General features: G+C 38.1%; 1 protein-coding gene and 1 long non-coding RNA gene across 2 annotated transcripts in view; one reads left to right on the top strand and one right to left on the bottom strand.

Moving 5' to 3' along the window:
• The window catches only part of slc29a4a (solute carrier family 29 member 4a), a 59,198-nt gene extending 46,187 nt beyond the window's left edge, over positions 1 to 13,011 (bottom strand). Inside the window, exon 1 of the mRNA XM_062036374.1 lies at positions 12,918 to 13,011. The gene's annotated coding sequence lies outside the window, so the exon portion shown is untranslated. The remainder of the gene's footprint in view (positions 1 to 12,917) is intronic.
• LOC133642274 (uncharacterized) overlaps positions 1 to 19,725 on the top strand; it is an 88,024-nt gene that overhangs the window by 63,329 nt on the left and 4,970 nt on the right. The window lies entirely within an intron of this gene.

Below are 19,725 nucleotides of genomic sequence, written 5' to 3' on the forward strand. Positions count from 1 at the left end.
GACCGTGTCAGAGGCAGACATACATTGTACTGAGGTAGCTAACTATGATGCGTTCAGTTTATCGCAACATCAAGCAAACAATCTGAATATCCCCGTCGTATCAATTCCTAGATATGGTCGAAACTATTTAAAGTGCAATACGCATAATAAACGCAACATTATTAATATTGCTACTTCGGATAATTTCAACAAACAATCCTCAAAACAGCCCACTACCTATAATATGGGCTTTTTAAACATAAGATCATTATCTTTCAAAACGTTATTAGTTAATGAAGTCATTAGAGACAACAAACTTGACGTCGTTGGTCTCGCCGAGACCTGGCTCAAACCAGACGATTTTTTTGCGCTAAATGAGGCATCTCCTCCTAGCTATACCAATACACATGTTGCCCGACCTCTTAAAAGGGGAGGGGGTGTCGCACTAATATACAATGAAAACTATAATCTTACACCTAACCTAAATAATAAATATAACTCCTTTGAGGTGCTCACTTTGAGGTTTGTCACACCGCTGCCTCTCCACCTGGCTGTTATCTACCGCCCCCCTGGGCCCTATTCGGACTTCATCAGTGAATTCTCAGAGTTTGTTGCTGATCTAGTGACGCACGCCGACAATATAATCATAATGGGGGACTTTAATATCCATATGAATACCCCATCGGACCCTCCATGCGTGGCGCTCCAGACTATAATTGATAGCTGTGGTCTTACACAAATAATAAATGAACCCACGCATCGCAACGGTAATACGATAGATCTAGTGCTTGTCAGGGGTGTCACCACCTCTAAAGTTACGATACTCCCGTACACTAAAGTAATGTCCGATCATTACCTTATAAAATTCGAAGTTCTGACTCATTGTCAACAAACTAATAATAATAATAATAACTACTATAGCAGCCGCAACATTAATGCTGCCACAACGACGACTCTTACTGACCTACTGCCTTCGGTAATGGCACCATTCCCAAATTATGTGGGCTCTATTGATAACCTCACTAACAACTTTAATGACGCCCTGCGCGACACCATTGATATTGTAGCACCGCTAAAGCTAAAAAGGGCCCCTAAAAGGCGTACCCCATGGTTTACAGAAGAAACTAAAGCCCAGAAATTATCATGTAGAAAGCTGGAACGCAAATGGCGTGCGACTAAACTTGAGGTTTTCCATCAAGCATGGTGTGATAGTTTAATAACTTATAAACGCATGCTTACCTCAGCTAAAGCTGAATATTACTCAAATCTCATCCACCTCAACAAAAATGATCCTAAATTTCTGTTTAGTACAGTAGCATCGCTAACCCAACAAGGGACTCCTCCCAGTAGCTCCACCCACTCAGCAGATGACTTTATGAATTTCTTTAATAAGAAAATTGAAGTCATTAGAAAAGAGATTAAAGACAATGCATCTCAGCTACAACTGGGTTCTATTAACACAGATACGACTGTATATACGACGGATACCACCCTCCAAAATAGTTTCTCTCTCTTTGATGAAATAACATTGGAGGAATTGTCAAAATGTGTAAATGGGACAAAACAAACAACATGTTTACTTGACCCAATTCCTGGGAAACTTATCAAGGAGCTTTTTGTATTACTAGGTCCATCAGTGTTAAATATTATAAACTTATCACTTTCCTCCGGCACTGTTCCCCTAGCATTCAAAAAAGCGGTTATTCATCCTCTACTCAAAAGACCTAACCTCGATCCTGATCTCCTGGTAAACTACCGGCCGGTGTCCCACCTTCCGTTTATCTCGAAAATCCTCGAAAAAATTGTAGCACAGCAGCTAAATGAACACTTAGCGTCTAACAATCTCTGTGAACCTTTTCAGTCCGGTTTCAGGGCAAATCACTCTACGGAGACAGCCCTCGCAAAAATGACTAATGATCTATTGCTAACGATGGATTCTGATGCTTCATCTATGTTGCTGCTTCTTGATCTTAGCGCCGCTTTCGATACTGTTGATCATAATATTTTATTAGAGCTTATCAAAACGCGTATTGGGATGACAGACTTAGCCTTGTCTTGGTTTAACTCTTATCTTACTGACAGGATGCAGTGTGTCTCCCATAACAATGTGACCTCGGACAATGTTAAGGTAACGTGCGGAGTTCCCCAGGGTTCGGTTCTTGGCCCTGCACTCTTTAGTATTTACATGCTGCCGCTAGGTGACATCATACGCAAATACGGTGTTAGCTTTCACTGTTATGCTGATGACACCCAACTCTACATGCCCCTAAAGCTGACCAACACGCCGGATTGTAGTCAGCTGGAGGCGTGTCTTAATGAAATTAAACAATGGATGTCCGCTAACTTTTTGCAACTCAACGCTAAGAAAACGGAAATGCTGATTATCGGTCCTGCTCAACACCGACATCTATTTAATAATACCACCTTAACATTTGACAACCAAACAATTAAACAAGGCGACTCGGTAAAGAATCTGGGTATTATCTTCGACCCAACTCTCTCGTTAGAGTCACACATTAAGAGTGTTACTAAAACGGCCTTTTTTCATCTCCGTAATATCGCTAAAATCCGTCCCATTTTGTCCACAAGCGATGCTGAGATCATTATCCATGCGTTCGTTACATCTCGTCTCGATTACTGTAACGTTTTATTTTCGGGCCTCCCTATGTCCTCCTAACTATACCAATACACATGTTGCCCGACCTCTTAAAAGGGGAGGGGGTGTCGCACTAATATACAATGAAAACTATAATCTTACACCTAACCTAAATAATAAATATAACTCCTTTGAGGTGCTCACTTTGAGGTTTGTCACACCGCTGCCTCTCCACCTGGCTGTTATCTACCGCCCCCCTGGGCCCTATTCGGACTTCATCAGTGAATTCTCAGAGTTTGTTGCTGATCTAGTGACGCACGCCGACAATATAATCATAATGGGGGACTTTAATATCCATATGAATACCCCATCGGACCCTCCATGCGTGGCGCTCCAGACTATAATTGATAGCTGTGGTCTTACACAAATAATAAATGAACCCACGCATCGCAACGGTAATACGATAGATCTGGTGCTTGTCAGGGGTGTCACCACCTCTAAAGTTACGATACTCCCGTACACTAAAGTAATGTCCGATCATTACCTTATAAAATTCGAAGTTCTGACTCATTGTCAACAAACTAATAATAATAATAATAACTACTATAGCAGCCGCAACATTAATGCTGCCACAACGACGACTCTTACTGACCTACTGCCTTCGGTAATGGCACCATTCCCAAATTATGTGATTGGGACACCGACATCTATTTAATAATACCACCTTAACATTTGACAACCAAACAATTAAACAAGGCGACTCGGTAAAGAATCTGGGTATTATCTTCGACCCAACTCTCTCGTTTGAGTCACACATTAAGAGTGTTACTAAAACGGCCTCCTTTCATCTCCGTAATATCGCTAAAATTCGCTCCATTTTGTCCACAAGCGATGCTGAGATCATTATCCATGCGTTCGTTACATCTCGTCTCGATTACTGTAACGTTTTGTTTTCGGGCCTCCCTATGTCTAGCATTAAAAGATTACAGATGGTACAAAATGCGGCTGCTAGACTTTTGACAAAAACAAGAAAGTTTGATCATATTACGCCTATACTGGCTCACTTGCACTGGCTTCCTGTGCACCTAAGATGCGACTTTAAGGTTTTACTACTTACGTATAAAATACTACACGGTCAAGCTCCTGCCTATCTTGACGATTGTATTGTACCATATGTCCCGGCAAGAAATCTGCGTTCAAAGAACTCTGGCTTATTAGTGATTCCCAGAGCCCAAAAAACGTCTGCGGGCTATAGAGCGTTTTCTATTCGGGCTCCAATACTATGGAATGCCCTCCCGGTAAAGGTTAGAGATGCTACCTCAGTAGAAGCATTTAAGTCTCATCTTAAAACTCATTTGTATACTCTAGCCTTTAAATAGACTCCCTTTTTAGACCAGTTCATCTGCCGTTTCTTTTCTTTTCTTTTCTACTCTGCTCCCAACCCGGGGTGGACCGCTAGCCTGTCCATCAGATGGGGACATCTCTACACTGATGACCCGTCTCCACTCGGGATGGTTCCTGCTGGCCCCACTATGGACTGGACTTTCGCTGATGTGTTGGACTTTCACAATATTATGTCAGACCTACTCGACATCCATTGCTTTCGGTCTCCCCTGGGGGGGGTTACCCACATATGCGGTCCTCTCCAAGGTTTCTCATAGTCATTCACATTGACGTCCCTCTGGGGTGAGTTTTCCTTGCCCGTATGTGGGCTCTGTACCGAGGATGTCGTTGTGGCTTGTACAGCCCTTTGAGACACTTGTGATTTAGGTCTATATAAATAAACATTGATTGATTGATTGATTGAATTCCAACCCTTAATGCCTAGTGCTAAGCAGGGAGGTAATGGGTCCCATTTTTATAGTCTTTGATTGACAACACTAAATTGGCCCTAGTGTGAATGTGAGTGTGAATGTTGTCTGTCTATCTGTGTTGGCCCTGTGATGAGGTGGCGACTTGTCCAGGGTGTACCCCGCCTTCCGCCCGAATGCAGCTGAGATAGGCTCCAGCACCCCCCAAAAAAATAGGGACAAGCGGATGGATGGATGGTATGACTCAGCCGGGTTTGAACTCACGACCTACCGATCTCAGGGGGGACACTCTAACCACAAGGCCACTGAGCATTCTTCTGTCCACCTAGGGCAGGGGTCGGCAACCCACGGCTCCGGAGCCGCATGCGGCTCTTTGACCACTCTGATGCGGCTCAGCTGCATACTTGCCGAGCCCCCCGATTTTCCCAGGAGACTTATGGATCTCAGTGCCTCTCCTAGATAACTCCCAGGGAAAATATAATCCTATTTTCAGAATAATTACTAAATTAAGGGAATGCTCTAATTGCACTGTACTAATTGTTCTCTATAGCATTTACAAACAGCGTGCCAGCCCAGCCACATATTGTATGTAGCTTTTACTTGACACATAGGAGACAGCAAAGCATACTTAGTCATCAGCCACACAGCTTACACTGACGGTAGCCGTATCAAACAACTTTAACACTGTTACGTTACAAATATGCGCCACACTGTGAACCCACACCAAAAAAGAATGAAAAACACATTTCTGGAGAACATCCGACCGTAACACAACATAAACACAACACAACTAATACCCAGAATCCCATGCAGCCCCCCCTTCGTGCGTTGGTTGAGCGGAAGAGTTAGGGCTGCATGGGATTCTGGGTATTGGTTGTGTTGTGTTATGTTGTGTTACAGTGCAGATGTTCTCCAGAAATGTGTTTGTCATTCTTTTTTGGTGTGGGTTCAAAGTGTGGCGCATATTTGTAACGTAACAGTGTTAAAGTTGTTTTATAAGGCTACCGTCAGTGTAAGATGTGTAGCTGCTGACCTAGTACGCCTTGCTGTCACTTATGTGAGCAAGCTAAATCTGCATTCTACATGTGGACGAGCAAGTACACTGTTTGGGCAGGCTGTAGAGGGCGCCAAAAGCAGTGCCATCACGCCAATGAGAGGGTTGGCAAGTATGACGCCATCAAGCGCCATTCATTCAAAACTCGCGGGCCGCACTAACATCAAATTTCCGCATTAAAGTGCGTGCCGGTGCGTGTGTCTGAGACCCCTGGTTAACATAGCACAAAGCATTTAAGCTTTGTATGCAGTGTTTTTCATTTTAAATTTTAATTTTTTTTTTGTGGCTCCCATTATTTTCTTTAATTTGTGAAACTTGCCAAAATGGCTCTTTGAGTGGTAAAGTTTGCCGACCCCTGACCTAGGGATTAATTTCTTCCTCTTACTTCCAGACCTCTCTGAAATAAAGCTTTTAGCAGCTTGCACAATAACTGTGTTTACATCATTATTTATTACCTCAAGTTCATCTTTAATTTCAATTTTCTGCATACCCCTATCAGATGTGTAAACATTCCCCAAACTGCTTTGTTAAATAGTCATTGCTTTGAATATTTTATTTCAGCAATACTGTTTTTATTACCGAATGAAAAGTTAACAGGGTAATGATCACTTCCTTTTGTTGTTTCATTATTGACTTCCCATAATATTTTGTTTGCTAATGTGTGGGATGCCAATGTCAAGTCTAACATTGACTGCACTCTCGGACCAACTCTTGTAGCCGTACCATCATTCAAACCAACCAAATTCTTCCCATCAATAAATTCTTCCATAACACTGCCATTGTGATCAGTTTTGTCTGCTCCCCACAGCAAATCTCCAACCCAAATTACCACTCCAAATTTCTACCACTCCATATTCTAAATGTCGACCTCTACCCAGCACCCTGTAGGGCAGGTCTGGGCAATTATATTGCCTCGGGGGGCCACATTTAGAGAAAAAAATGTGTCTGGGGGCTGGTATAGCTATTTTATAGGAGCACTAATACAAAACTTCACAATAATGTCTGAATGCTAAAAACGTTATGACAGACTGCCTTAAAAAACTGACTGGAATTTAATTTTTTTTTACTGAATGAGACACCCAGAATGTACATGAAAATAAAGATTGTGGGATTTACAATATTAACTATGAACGATAAAACACTGAATATTGACAACATATGAACGTCACACACCCTCTCGATCGACATATTTTACAATCAAGCGACACGCAACAAAAATGCAACAAACACAGCAAAATATGAACAAAAAGGGTAAAAAAAAAACACCTACTATCTGATACATCTGATATATCACTAAGCTTTAGAACTTCGTTGTAACAATCTCCTTCCGCGTCTGTCCCTGACACTAGCAATTCAGGGCTGACACTCTGTGGAAACGCATCCCACCCACACTGCTTGGTGCCTCCTCTAAGCTGCTGTGATTTAGATTACCATAGTAACTAATTAGATTACCATAGTAATTAGTATATCATGCAAAAGCTTAGATTCCAACCATTGAAATACTTTATATAGTTCAAGACTTACGATAATTTGAAAACATCACTGCACATCATAATGGCGGCCACAGTTTCGATCTTAAAGATCTAAAAAAATTATTTGGGAATGTCCAGACTGAAAAGCTTAACGGGCCGCATGCGGCCCCCGGGCCTTAATTTGCCCAGGTCTGCTCTAGGGAATCCCTTCCTTTCTAAAAACAGCACACCCACCCCACTGCTATTTGTCCTGTCACATATACCCATTAATAACAAAATTTAAATGTTGTTTTAACCATGTCTCTATCATACATATGATGTCTGTTTTTTTGTTTTGCTTTGAGATGAACTGTTTCAACTCTTGACCATTGGCTATCAGACTTCTTGCATTCCACTGTAGGAAATCCATTTTTATTTTTAAGGTTTACTGGCTGCCTCTTTTTCCAAATGTTCTCGACTTTTGAGCTCCTCATATACTTGCTCCCATGTGAGATCTTTGATGTCCAAATTTAGCTGATTTTTTCACTACAACCACTGTTTTTTCTGACTTATGTTTAGACTGGCATGTACAAATAATTACTTCTGCAATGAAATAGACAAAGTTTTCTTTTTTGACAATGAGAAAGCCTTCCTGTATCCTGCAACAAGCATCCACTCTTTTCTCTGCCTGATTTTCATGTACTTTTTTGCTGCCTCTGCATACAAATTTCTTATTTGTTGTATTTCAGCAGCCTCTATCCTCACTTCACAATCTATGTGGCCAACACTGTGTGCCCCACCACAATTTACACATTTCTCCTGCACAGCCGCTCCACACTTGGTATATTCATGGCCTCCCCCAAACCTTCCACAGATGGTAAGTGGTAAATGGTAAATGTTAAATGGGTTGTACTTGTATAGCGCTTTTCTACCTTTAAGGTACTCAAAGCGCTTTGACACTATTTCCACATTCACCCATTCACACACACATGTATTCCCCTTTGCAGTTCGCTGCTATATGGCCATATTTCTGGCACTTGTAGCACCATAGGGGTGGTGGCACAAACATCCTTGTATTATGCTTCATGTACCCTATAAAATGGTAAATGGTAAATGGGATGTACTTGTATAGAGCTTTTCTACCTTTCTAAGGAACTCAAAGCGCTTTGACACTTTTTCCACATTCACCCATTCACACACACACATTCACACATTCACACACTGATGATAAACACAAATTTAGGCAGAGTTTCCTCCTAAAATTCCACCAGTAATGAAAAGCTGTTGACTTTTAATCTCCTCAGATTCACTACTTTCCCTCCTTTAATTATCTCCTTCATTTTGTCCAAGTCCTCCCTCAATTAATATCATATATTACAATTAATATCATATATTACAAAGAATATCAAATATTACTGCTTTTGTTACTCTCCTTGCTTCTACCTTTTCTCCATTGCAATTTCTTTCTTGCAATGTTTTAAAAGTTTTAAAGCCTTTTCTCTTTGTCCTTCACTCTTACACACTATCATTAGATCCCCATTGTTATGCATGTTTTCCCTCTCTAAGTCACCGAGGTTTCCACATAGGAACCTCGTACTTGCACTTGGCCCTACTTTCCTGACGTCCTGCCCTTCCTTAAATTTTATAAGCACCTTAAATTCCTCCTCCCCATCAATCTTCCTTCACACCGCTTGACGCACTATCTCGACTCAATATCCTTTTCCTTTGAGGTTTTACCTTCGTCAAGACACCATTCTCCTCCATACTCCCCTCACTCAAACTGCCCCCCTGACCCTGCCATTTGTCACTCATTCACAGTCCTGACAGGGGTCAGGACTGGTTTTGCAATTGCGAAAGACGATGAAATTGTTTACTCGCGACCATTCAAAAAAAAAAAAAAAACACTTTCTATTCTGACACCAACCAACTTCCTCACCAACCAAGCTGTGAAACTTGCTTAAATAGTCCTCAAGTGATAATTGGTGGCCGGTGAAAAGCATAATTGCTAATCAACTGGAAGCTGGGGTGAAGCCACTGCAAACCAACACATACAGAAAACAGAGTGGGAACAAATTGTATGATTTAAATTTGAAATTTAAAATACTATAATTGTATTGTTATATTTTATTGCATGTTATTATATATGTTTAATTTAGGTAACCAGGGACTAGTGTTGTCCCGATACCAATATTTTGGTACTGGTACCAGTAACAAAATTATTTCGATACTTTTGTAAATAAAGGGGACCACAAAAAATTGCAATATGGGCTTTATTTTAACAAAAAATCTTACAGTACATTAAACATATGTTTCTTATTGCAAGTTTGTCCTTAAATAAAATAGTGAACATACAAGACAACTTGTCTTTTATTAGTAAGTAAGCAAACAAAGGCTCCTAATTTAGCTGCTGACATATGCAGTAACATATTCTGTCATTTTCCATTCTATTATTTGGACACCGTTATTAAGGACAAGTGGCAGAAAATAAATGATTCATCTACTTGTTCATTTACTGTTAATATCTGCTTACTTTCTCTTTTAACATGTTCTATCATCTACACTTCTCCTAAAATGTAATAATCACTTATTCTTCTGTTGTTGAATACTTTACGTTAGTTTTGGATGATACCACAAATTTGGGTATCAATTTGATACCAAGTCGTTACTTTTCAGAGGCGGTATAGTACCGTATATGATTCATTAGTATCGTGGTACTATACTAATACCGGTATGCCATACAACCCTACAAGGGACTGCAGATGGAAATGAGCTATTTAGCTATGATCTGGTGCAGAACATATCTGTCTTTGAGCTTAATGTCTCTGTGCATTGTCCCTTCAAATAAAGACTAAACAAAACTAAAATAAGAGCGTATAACAGGAAGTAAACCCCAAAACACCCAAAAACTTAACAAGACATGACCTCAAATTGACAGGTCATGACATGTTTAATTAACTAGCTAACTTTTGAACATGCTGCAAGCATTATCTCACGCCCTCTTCCTGCTTTGAGCGTGTAAGCTACGCACAACCTAAGATACACACACACACACAAGTAACCATCCATCCATCCATCCATTTTCTACCACTTGTCATTCTCGGGGGCGCGGCGGGTGCTGTAGCCCATCCATGAATGCAAATTGTTTTTGTTTTAAAACTAAATTTGAGCCGTTGACATTACCAATATTTTAACCAATTTATGTATAATTTCATTGCATTTCAAGTTTTCTTACAAAAATAAACATCTTGTTGAAGGGGCTAAGTTTTCAAAGTGTTATAAGCATTATATCCTGCTCTTTTTTGGCTTTGAGCATGTAAACTACGCCCCATCTAAGAAACACATTCATTAGTTATGTACAAATCATTATATGCGGTCAGCTAATAGTGATATGATTTGGCAAAGTTAAGTTTTGCAGGAAGAAATGCATGTGAAAAGTCAAATAATAAATGACAGGCCCTTCAAATTTGGCTGGAAATGGATTCCTAGCCTCTTCCTTCAATGATACAATGTAAAAATTCTGCAGACATTCACAAAGTCCCCTGGACGTGCAGTGTAAGTGCTGGGCTTGTAAACACAGGTATTGGATTTAAATCCCGGTTGGACAAGAAATATATGACAAAAATATAAGTTTATGTTTTAAAGGGGACCTATTATGAAACCCCAACTTTTCTTACCTTTTGGTACCTGTTTTTGTATATGTGGGATTTGTCTAAGTCCCGAAAATGTGAAATCCAACCATGGAGGCAATGGCGGAGATATTTATAAAACAATCTTGCCTTCTTTTATACTTCCTCCAAACAAGCTCTAAGGAATTTGTTCATCTTGTGACATTTTTCCCAAGTGTGATGTCAGCAAATATCCCATATATGGTAGAGATTTACCTGAAAAACTTTGCGCCAGTCCGCTATTGTAGTCCGACGCTGTAGCCATGGGTTCCTTATTTTTCTCTATCCTCTTGTTGTGGGTCAGATTTGCTCCTACATGCACATGCATCTTCTGCTGTTGTCATTTCAAATACAAATGAGCATATTCTAACTTATATTTGTCAATAGACTCCATTTGGAAGCGCTAAAAACTACAACGTGTCTGACGGGGTGAAGACCCAGTCGAAGTGGAGACACATAAATAAGACCGCCTACAAAACGGAGCAACCTGAAGAGACGTCAGAAAGCGGCTTGAAGACAGTCTACAAAAGACATTTGGAGCAAATCTTATGTAGACCACAAGGAAGTGTTTTATGTCCCCTCTAAATTTTCTATTTTGCACAAAATATTCACGAACAATGTATTTATCAACAATTAGTTTTAGCAAAAAACATGCATTTAATCAAGTTTGATTAAAAAATGATTTAAATAATTTCATATAAATAAAAAAAGTGTAAGATGTTTACAGATGCATTAAATTTTAAATTGACGCCTTGTGCAGAATTGGCAAATTTAGGAATTCCACCAAGTTATCAAAAAATTAAGCAGACTTTTACGGATAGTATCGTCTTTGCATCAGTAATAACTCGTAGAATGATTTTATTGGAGTGGAAATCCCAGTTTTCCCCCAAGGCCTCCCTATAGTTTAAGGACCTCATGTTTTTCTTAGATTTAGAGAAAATGTAATATAATCTGAGGGGTTCACCAAAACAATTTTACTTGACCTGGGGCTGTATGATTAGTTACATAGCTAAATTAAAGAGACTATAGGATACACACACATTAGATGTGGTGAGATTATCCCCTGCATTTGACCCGTCACCCTACCCCCTGGGAGGTGAGGGGGGCACTGAACAGCAGCGGTGGCCGTGCCCAGGAATCATTTTAGGTGATATAACCCCCAATTCCAACCTTTGATGCTGAGTGCCAAGGAGGGAGGTAATGGGTCCCATTTTTGATAGTCTTTGGTATGACTCTGCCGGGGTTTGAACTCACGACCTACCGATCTCAGGGCGGACACAATCATTGGTACTTAAAAATAAATGTGACACTCACTGTTGACAATGAACCTTTTCACTTATCCAGCTCTTCTTTCTTTGTTGTTGTTGTTGTTTTTATTCAGTGACACTTCTCTGTTTGTGATTTGTATTTTTGTTGTTACCTTTTTTTTAACCTGTTAGTCAGTTATTGTGATTCTCCATCTGCTTGTGGTGAAGAGGAAGGCAGTACATTGCTACCCACTGTGACTGAAATGTAGGACGTGGGGTGGGAGGGAGTGTTATTATTTTCCTTTATTATTTTTTTGTAATTTTTTATTTTTTTGTATTTTTTATTTTTTTGGGGGGGGGGACAATAAAACTGTCTGTTTTCTCAGTACCTGTATTATGATTTCCTTATCAAATGAATAAATAAATATTATTAAACTAAATTCTACTTAGGGCCCCAATTTAACCCTGACTAATAACGTTAGCTAGCATTGAATGTATATTCTATCATAACAACAACATTACTGCAAACTGTTTGTTGCTTCTCTGGGACTGTACGTGTGTACCAGACACCATCCCACGGACCGAAGCGTAGTTTTCATTAAATATAGCTAGTAACTATACAGATATATGTTCTGTTAAAGCACTAATAGCTAACCGGTGGTGTTCTTGTTATATGTTTTGGTTTGCGCGGTCATATTGTTTGTTGGATTAAAAGCTACTGTTGAGCCGGGTGTCATTCCGTTACCGACCTGGTGAGGGCGCTCAATATTTTTTTCGCGTCAATGAAAAGGCTGTAGTGACATTTAATTGTAGTGCAATCAAGGCTTGTTTTTATTTAATGTTGCGTATACAGCAGGTGTTTCTGAGGCTTTTATTTGCGCAACCACTAAAATAATGCATTTATAAATACAACGGTGTCATATTTTGCTTTTTTTACACACAAAAACCCAAACATTTACAACAATAAATCAAATGCCGACGTCTGGATAGTGTCTGCTCTTTTTCTGACAAAAACGACGGATCTGCTTTCTCCCTGTCTTCAATTATTTTCCCCTCAGTCCAACATGCATTTATGTTTATGAAAAACAAATTGACAACAACAACAACAGGTTACCTTCGATCCCCCCTCTCTGTCCGCTGCTTCTCCGCGGACCTGCTGACTCCTCAGTCGGTCTCCATCCAGACGAAACGTCGCTCCTCCTGACGCAGCATCCAGCAGCTGAGAGAGAGAGAGAGAGAGAGAGAGAGAGAGAGAGAGAGAGAGAGAGAGAGAGAGAGAGAGAGAGAGAGAGAGAGAGAGAGAGAGAGAGAGCGACAGAGAGAGAGAGAGAGAGAGAGAGAGAGAGAGAGAGCGAGAGAGAGAGAGAGAGAGAGAGAGAGAGAGAGAGAGAGAGAGAGAGAGAGAGAGAGAGAGATTGGATTTGCAAACAAACAAAACATGGATTTGAAATTTTAAAAGTATTTTTTAAACCAAAAAAGGTTTTAGTTGCACATAATTATCTAAGTTACAAATTTTTTATATGTATTATACATTTTCATTATATATATATATATATATATATATATATATATATATATATATATATATATATATATATATATATATATATATATATATATATATATATATATATATATATATATATATATATATACATACATATATATATATATATATATATATATATATATATATATATATATATATACAGTGGGGCAAAAAAGTATTTAGTCAGCCACCCATTGATTGTCAATGGGTGGCTGACTAAATACTTTTTTGCCCCACTGTATATATATATATATATATATATATATATATATATATATATATATATACATAAATTGTTTTACTTTTTATTTTTTTACTTCAAATCCATTTTTTGTGTGTGTTGAATATAAAGACAAAACATTATTGTGGCCCCTTGTATTCATCCATCCATCCATTTTCTTTGTATTCAATAATGTCAATATAAGTTCACTATTAAAAATATATGTATTTATTTATACAAGTCACATTTTTTATATGCAGTATGTTGCTGACGACGACTACTTGTCACTACACGATCGGTCCACGCATGCGCGAAGATAACATCACTTCCTGAACTTGCATTTTTTTTATTATTTTTTTTTTATTATACCTTTATTTATAAAGTTCAACATTTACCAACAAACATATAAACAAGGACAATTAAAACAAGTACAAAACAGTACAATACAGCGCCAGGGGGTTGTTAATTCAATAAAGCATATATAGTAGAATGTAAAAACCAAGTTCTGTAAATAGTTTAAATTTGGTGCGTAGCATCATAGTTTTCTCAGATTTTTGCTTATTAGAGGTAGATAGAGTTTTAAAGTACAGTTCTAACTTTTTTTTAATGGCACAAAAAACAGGTTGGGTATTGAGAACCTTACATCTATGAAAATAAAACTTAGCCAATAGTATAATGACGTTGCAAAGGTAAAATTCATTTTGCAATTTTTTCTCATACTGTGTAAATCCAAATAGCACATCTTTAAGACAAAGCACAAATGTGTCATAAATATTGTCCATGATAAAACGACAGATGCCTTGCCATAGTGATCGAGTGCTTTCACAAGTCCAAAACAAGTGGTAAACAGTCTCTGGATGCATGTTACATAAGGTGCAGGTAACATCAATGTCCTTCTTGTATATAACCATCACAGTCTTTACATGGTAATAACGATGAAAGATTTTGAAATAAATCTGTTTGACTTTGTTCGTAAGTAAGTGTTAGGAAGAGACCACGTTTTGACCCAGCAGATGTCATTCACAACATTATTCCAGACCGCAATTACATAGGAGACAGACACACAATCATTTTGGAATAAGCTGCGGATTTTTCCGTTATTTTTCTGATCATAACAAAGTTTCCCCAGTGGGTCATTCACAATTGTTAAAGCAGAAAGAGGAAATTAATAACCCTTGTACAACATAACAACACCTGTTGGAATGGCATCAAAGACAATGTTAAAGTGTTTGGGAGTCAAAGGGACCTTAAAATGGTTGAGAAATTCTTGGTAATTAAAAAGTTTACCTTCCTTATTGAAAAGCTGACTCGCCAAAATAATACCATTCTTGAATCAATTGTTGAGGAAAAGTGATTTCCTTTTGTAACATATATCTCTATTGTTCCAAATGAAGTATTTCATAGGTGAGAAATTGTGCTTATAGAGAAGAGACCATGCCAGAAGGGCTTGTTTATGGAAGTTTGAAAGAGGAACAGGAATCCTATCAATGTTGTAGTTATACAATAACAACAATTTTAGGCCTCCAAGATCAGAAAATACATGATGAGAAATTAAGTTCCAAATTGAGGTGGGATCTTTAAAATAGTGTCTTATCCAATTAATCTTGAAGGTGTTGTTTAGTGAAGTGAAATCGAGAAAATTTAGACCACCCTGAATGTAATTGTTTAGTAGAACAGATTTCTTAATATAATGAATTTTGTTTTTCCAAATAAAGTCAACAAGTATTTTGTCAATAGTCTTACAATTTTTTTGTTTTGTTTACATCTAAAGAAATAGCTTCATATGTAAGCCTAGACCGGGGGTCTGCAACCCAAAACGTTGAAAGAGCCATATTGGCCCAAAAAAAATTTTTAAAATGAAAAGCCGTATATAAGTGTTATTATGAAGGCAACACATGATGTAAGTGTCTATATTAGCTATAATAGCCTACTATCAAAATGACTATGCATCGCAGGCTGTAGCAAATCTTCGTTGACAGAAATGTTGAAATTTAATATTTATTCTACACATTTTTACAACATTAGAAAACATTAGTAAATCAGAGGTTACTCAGAAGGTGAGATAACTCTTGGAAATGACTGGCTTTTAATGGCCAAAGGTATAGATGTGTGTGTCCAAGTTAAAGGAAACGTCAGGCTGTCTTCTTTTAATATATTTATTACAATCTTTGGCAAGTTAGGTAATGTTTGCTGTGGTCTGGAACAACATGGCACACAAACAACTATCACAAATGCAGCCAATATTACATACAGATAATGTGTCATGAGACATGCAAAACTAAATTATATACAGAGGATGAAATTAAAGGATATTAAATGAGCTCAAATATACCTACAAAATAGGTGTAATTAAGTTAAAGTTAAAGTACCAATGATTGTCACACACACACTAGGTGTGGCGAAATTATTCTCTGCATTTGACCCATCACCCTTGATCAATAATGATGCAATATGTACATACTGCTAGCCTAAATAGCATGTTAGCATTGATTAGCTTGCAGTAATGCACTGACCAAATGTTCCTGATTAGCACTCCAACAAGTCAATAACATCAACAAAGCTCACCTTTGTGCATTCACACACAGGATAAAACTTTTGGTGGACAAAATGAGACAAAGAAGGAGTGGAAGATTTTACATGTAAACAAACTGTTGCGTCACAGTCCACACTAGTTCAAGAGTTCAAGAACCGCCGAAATTAGTAGGACAAAACGATGTTCACCAAATACTCTCATCAGTGAAGCATACACACAAACATATTAAACAGTGGGAATTCTAACAATTGGGAAGGTTTGTATCATGTTTGTCCTCTAACAAAAAACATACTAAAACAAAAACAAAAAAGAGTAATGTTTAGCCTTTTAAGGATACATTTGGAGTAAAGCTTAAACCAACCTAGAACTCTGATATTTAGTAACAATTATTCCTTGGTAATTAATACTCTCCTTAATTGGAATTTTACATATAGACAGCATTTCACATCTCTTCACAGCCATTAGTTCACACTTATTCACATTTAAATGGGGACCAGAATCCAAAGAGAATACACGAATCACATCAAAGGCAAGAGGAATTTGAGATGAGTCCTTCAAAAAGAGTGTTGTGTTGTCAGCCGGTTTGCTGATAGTTATTTCTCTGTCTAATATGGAGATCCCTTTTAAATGACTTGTTTTTATATGAACAGATAAGAATTGGGTGGCTAACAAAAATAGATATGGAGAAGTAGGACAACCTTGCCGGACCCCACGTTTTAATTCGAACCTTGGAGATGTACCAGTTTTTAACTTTATTGAGCTATTAATACGGGGACGGCGTGGCGCAGTTGGGAGAGTGGCCGTGCCAGCAACCTGAGGGTTCCTGGTTCAATCCCCACCTTCTACCAACCTCGTCACGTCCGTTGTGTCCTTGAGCAAGACACTTCACCCTTGCTCCTGATGGGTCGTGGTTAGGGCCTTGCATGGCAGCTCCCGCCATCAGTGTGTGAATGTGTGTGTGAATGGGTGAATGTGGAAATAGTGTCAAAGCGCTTTGAGTACCTTGACGGTAGAAAAGCGCTATATAAGTATAACCCATTTACCATTTATTACCATTGCAGTACAAAGTCTTAATTATTTTGCAGAAAAAATTGCCGAAGCCATATTTGTCAAGTGTCTTGAAGATTATTTCATGTTCGATCGAATCAAAGGCTTTATAGAAGTCAAAGAAAAAAGGTCATCATTATTGACATTTGGGTAATCCAGTATGTCAAGTACAAGTCTGATATTATTCGATGTGTCTCCCTCTCATAAATCCTGACTGTGTCTCGTCAATGATATCATCCAAAACCATTTTTAAACGTTTAGCAAAAATAATCTTATAGTAAATAATCTTATAGTCATTGTTTAGAAGGCTAATTGGACGCCAATTATTAATGACTAGCAAATCTTTGTATGGTTTGGGTATAAGGCTTGGAGGAAGGACACCTTTATCAATACTTTCACAGAATACTTCTAGTAAGAAGGGGGCTTGCTCCTCTGAAAATATTTGATAGAATTCAGATGTAATACTATCCACTCCAGGAGATGTGTTATATTTTAAGCTATTAATGGTTTCCACTACCTCCTTGAAACAGATTGGACGGTCACAGAATTCTTGGTCAGCTGTGCTGATTGATTTAGTATCAGTTAAGGCATCCTGGACTTGCAATTTTCGGAGCTTCTGTGATGTGACGTTCTGTGAGTGGCGGGCCGTGCGTTTCCCACCTAGGCCTTCAGTGATGTCCAACTTCAATGATTACCTCTCAAAATACCATAATTGATGTCACCACATGACCATTGGTGGAGAAATATTATACAGGAACACATTTACGCACTACTGGGCATTGAATCACCACCAACAGTGTACAAAACGGGTGATTTTCTGGCACATTTAAAAATCAATACCCCGCATCAGCAATTAAAAGATATCTTATGTGGTACTGTCAAAGTTAAAATTGCAAAAATGATATTAAAAGTGAAAAAATTAAGAAATAAAATATCTGAACTCACAATTTGTAGAACCCATTCGAGCTTCCGGGGATGGCCGACATTGTCTTGCTGAATTAGATCCTGACATTGAGCAACTCAAAACTAACGTTGGAACAACATGCTTTTTGACGACGATTAATCAATGTCGGGTTCTGACGTTAATTTGACCATTGAATTTTGATCATTTTCCAACCAATATTCTACAACACAAGTACAACGTTGAAACAACATGCTTTTTGACAACGTTTGTTCAATGTCAGGCTGTGACGGTGATTTGACCATTGTCATTTCCCAACCAACAACGTGGATCCAACATTAAACACCAACGTTGTCTAAATTTACAAATACAACTATTTTGCAAGGTTGTTTCAAAGTCCGTTTTAAAAGGACATGTATGTAAAATCAACGTTGTATCAATGTCTTGTGCCTACTGCGTGTGCTCAATTTCTAACACAAACAAATGAAATACACAAATAAATAATCAATAAAGTTCTCGAGAACAATTTATTTATTTATACTGTAAGTTCTTTTTATTAGCTTCTGTGTGTTCTCGCCAAGTAGTGTCAACTTTAAGTCCTTTGTAAATGTTGTTTGTATAGAAATAGAAACATTTTGGCCGCAGTGTTGATCGCTGCGGTACGCCACAAGATATATTTAGAGCTGTAGACGTACTGTATGTTCGCCGAGCTTCACGTATTGCTTCCTGTTGTTTAGGTAGCTTTTTTCCCAGCTCAAGACCACCCCTCTGATGCGATACAGTAATAATTTGTTGATTAAGATATTATGAATAATTGTGTCAAATGTGATATAGAAAATGGATGGATGGATGCATTTAGTCCATAAACACTGCAGCGTCATACTGTGTATCACCTTTTGCATTAGTCATTGCCTCTGTTATTTGTATAAATACCATCGATGTTGAGATATTAGCTCTTCCGTATTGGTTCCACTTTTTATTAGAGTTTGTCCAATCTAATGATAAATATTTAAAAAATAGAAATAAATAAATAGATAAATGATTAAATTATATGCTAATAAAATAAACCGGAGCAACGTTATAAAGCTTTTAGTCGATAATAAAAAGACATTATAGGTATGTTTTATATATTTTAAAGACGGTCAAGCACCCACAAAAAAAATATTATTATTATTAATAATTTAATTATCAAATTAAATTAACTTGAATTAAATATAAGTTGTTGAATGCTTGCTTCTCTGACTGTGAGCATTATTGAGCAATATCAAATAACAAATGGATGGTGAGATGAAACAAAGGTGAAGAAAAAAAAAAGGAGCAGCAGTACTTTATAGTCAACCCGGTGAAGAAGACGAAGATGAAAGGGAAGAGAACAGGTGCAGAAGTAGAGAAATGAGCGATTAGGACAGAGAGGCAGATGGAGGAGGAGGGGGCGAGAATACCGGTATTGCAGATTTAAGGATGAAAGATTGAAGAAGATGGAGAGAATGAAAGAGGGATGGATATCTGCCAGTTTGACAGTTTTATCTTGTGTGATATTTCCTCCTATGTTGTTTGACTTTTGTCCAGTTTGTGGTTGTTTTGTTGTAATTTTTTCTTATGGGAAAATGAGAGGTTACTGTGTTTCCAGAAAGAAATGGACTGTAGCGATAGCAGATGTTTGTCGCATCTG

Source organism: Entelurus aequoreus, linkage group LG25, assembly GCF_033978785.1.
Source record: "Entelurus aequoreus isolate RoL-2023_Sb linkage group LG25, RoL_Eaeq_v1.1, whole genome shotgun sequence".
NCBI classification, from domain to species: Eukaryota; Metazoa; Chordata; class Actinopteri; order Syngnathiformes; family Syngnathidae; genus Entelurus; species Entelurus aequoreus.